This window comes from Cyprinodon variegatus, unplaced genomic scaffold, assembly GCF_000732505.1.
Source record: "Cyprinodon variegatus isolate N-32 unplaced genomic scaffold, C_variegatus-1.0 Scaffold316, whole genome shotgun sequence".
Lineage (NCBI taxonomy): Eukaryota > Metazoa > Chordata > Actinopteri > Cyprinodontiformes > Cyprinodontidae > Cyprinodon > Cyprinodon variegatus.
In genome coordinates, this window is record NW_015150769.1 from 711923 (window position 1) to 715233 (window position 3311).

At 40.4% G+C, this 3311-nt stretch overlaps 1 protein-coding gene across 5 annotated transcripts in view; it reads left to right on the forward strand.

Annotated features, from left to right (window-relative positions):
* The first annotated feature begins 672 nt into the window (after nt 1-672).
* Nucleotides 673-3311, forward strand: part of LOC107090931 (microtubule-associated protein tau-like) — a 51012-nt gene continuing 48373 nt past the window's right edge. For all 5 annotated transcript variants that reach the window (XM_015384578.1, XM_015384580.1, XM_015384584.1 and 2 more), the window contains exon 1: nt 673-774. The gene's annotated coding sequence lies outside the window, so the exon portion shown is untranslated. The remainder of the gene's footprint in view (nt 775-3311) is intronic.

Consider the following 3311-nt stretch of genomic DNA (forward strand, 5'->3'; position numbering starts at 1 on the left):
CCTTGTAATTTAATTTATAATTGTTTATGGACCAGCAATACTTTGGTGAATCTTGTTCTGTGCACGTATGAATCACATCAGAATCAGAATCAGAATCAGGTTTATTGCCATTGTTAGTGAAGGAGTTCACAAACTAGGAATTTTTTTATGGTACAATCGTGCAACATGAAACATATAATATGGAATAGGTAAATAAAATTATAAAAATATCTAAAACACTGTGTATTTGTGAAAAATTGAGACCGATCTAACTCCATACAGTAATGTTTGATAAGAAACCTCAGAGGATTTTATTAAACAGCTACATTTTCTGAGATATAATAAAACCCATTTCCTGATTTTACTTTTTCTGAAGGAAGTTGGTTTCATTTTAACTTTTAACAGCAACCAAATGAGACTCAGTAGATTTTTACAACCCAAACCTCTTTTATCTCTTTTATTCATAAAAATAAAAGCCTGCCAGGTGTAATTTCCTTCAAGTTCACTATTAGTTTCTGCTAAATATAACCCTCTGTTTTTTTTAGCCTATGATGAAACATCTTCTATGTTTAGATTATTTTTCTGTGTTTTTGCTGATTTTTTTTTCTCTGTAAACACTTGTTATTTCTTCCCCTGACAGCAGAGGGCGGCAGTGAGCAGACTGATTGGACCTGAGGACGGCGCTCTGCTCCGCAGCTCCCCCTGCCGGCCGGCCGCCGCACAGCGCAGTGTGTGTGCGCGCGCGCCCCGGTAAGCGACTGCCGCTGAAGAGACAACACCGCTGTCTGCTGTCAGGTAAGGAAACCACCGAGACATTTCACGGTTTTGCAGAAATAACCGGATGGTTTTCAGTTAGAGACCAATGAGGGACGCAGCGTTTTCTCTCCTCCATCTGAAACCGGGTTTTATTATTTTTTATTATTTCATATTTTCAGCCTGAGGTGGGAGAGGTTTGGCCTCCACTGGTTTCTACGTTCAGAAACATCCCGCACATCATTCAACCCGCTTTGCCTCTACCGCCTGTCCGCGCATCTCCTCCCGCAGCGTTTTGTCCTCCTCGCGCTCTGACTTGTTTTTATTTCTATGCACCGCGCGCGCTCCATCCTCTCCATCCTCTCCATCCTCTCCATCCATCAGAAAAAGGCAGAAACGTGTTGTTGTTCCAGCCACCATCAGAGCATCAGCGTTTCTCCAGAGGGGATGAAGCCATGTTTCCACCTGCAGCTCTCTCTGCGCGTCCTTGGACGCTCTAACGGCTCTAATCCGATGGAATATTTATAATCTTATTATTGCGAGGCCTCCGGAGGACGGTGATGTCATGCCTTTTTCGGTGATATTTACTCCTGTTTGATGTGTGCGCGCGGTTCTTTTGTTTGTCTGCTTTAAGCTCGGTGCGTCAGTGGGAATTTTAGCCGCTCCAGCCTTTCGCGTCGCTTTCCTTATTCTGGATCTTTCGCCTCTTTCTCGCATCTTGGGGCCCAGATGGTCTCTGACGGATCAATTGGTTTTCCTTTCTATAAACATGCATCCAGTTCATCTTAAGGCGACCCTGATGCAGATTCTGGTCTTTTCTCTTATTTTAATCTTTTTTTTTATATCATCTTTATTAAAGAGCGCAGACATTGTGGGCAACCATGAGCCCGCGCGCCTGTGCCAAGCCCATTTTTCATTTGCTCAACAGAGCTCTGAGCCAGGTCGCTTATCTGCCGCATATGGGCTCCACAGTAATCCACCCGAGGTCAGCGGCCACAGTCTGAGCCAGACAGCCTTAATCATGACCCCTTTGTGCGCTTTAATTGGCTGTTTTTAATGCAATAACACCTGCATTTATTCAACCGCGTGGATTTGGCTTTGTGCACCCCCCCATATCACTCATCATAATACATATATTTTTGTGCAGGGGGCAGGCATGTTGGTGCTGTAGCTCCAACCTGCCAGGTGATCCGATGATTGAAGAAAGAGTGCCATCTTGGTGATACTCTAGATTGTAATGTCTGCAAGCATCGAGCAGCACAGAGGCTGTTACTGTAGAGATGCACAGGAATGCTTAGAGGGTGGGGGTGGGGGGCTCCTCCCCTTTAAACTTTAGTGAAAACAGTAACTCTGCCTGACAGATCAGCTTTACAATTTCATCTGTAAATCCAAAACATTCCTTTTTGTTTTGGCTTCTTATTGGAGAGCCGATCTGATCACCAAGCAGTGCAAATCTCCTACATGTTTTAGTTTTGATTCCTCCGCTTTATCTCTGCATCAGATTCACAAAGCAAAATAAACTAAAACCTGCAGATGAGATAAAAACCCATGAATTCCAGCAGAGAGGCTCATAATGGCTGTTTTCCTTTCTTGAAATGAAAAGCCGTGTGACAGTAAAGAGAAACTTCAATTAAACTGATCACTTTGGAAATGGAAAGCTATTTATTTAAATATAAATAAAGTATCTAATGGTGCAATTTCAACTAGTAATCCACTCAAATAACATTTATTTATTTATTCCAGAATAAAAAAAGAAACTGAGAACATCTCAGGTTGAAGGAAGGATTCATTTAGCATCAGTAAAACGTCGCCTTCTTCTTTCTAAACAGATCTCATTTTTCAGTAAACCTCAGCTTTCATATTATCTTTATGGTTCAAACCACTGTGGTGTTTTAAAGCTGAGCTTTTTGCTCCGTAATTCACCAAAATCAACAGAAAGACGCTTGTTTAAAGTCGATTTCTGTTTTTTATCAGTTCCTTTCAGCAGTTCTCCAAGGTTCACTTCTCTTCTGCTGTTCCATCAAATATTCAAATCAAACAATTGATAAAAAAAAAAACACGAATAACCGCTGGATTTGAATAAGAAATGCAGTTTGTTTAACTCCACATTTATTTATATTTATTGTTCATCACTTCGCTTCATTTAATTCATGTCTCATAACACAGAGCTTTCACTTCAGTCTCTTATCTTTTAAATAAGGCTAAATATCTCAGTTTTTCTCCAGTTTTCTGTCCTCTGTGTTCATATGAGCTCCATATTAACATGGAGCGTTTGATAGTGAAGCTGATCACTATCAACACAATCATCTCTAGAATCTATAGAAAATGTTGATGATGATCTTAGCCGATTGTTTATTTCAGGCTCTTTATGTTTAAATGCCTCCAAACATTCATCTAAATAGATTCACAAGATGGTTTAACCTGACGCCTTATGGCCGCTGGTGATTAAACACACATAGATATACACACATAGATATACACACATAAATATACACACATAGATATACACACGTAGATATACACACATAGATATACACACGTAGATATACACACATAGATATACACACATAGATATACAC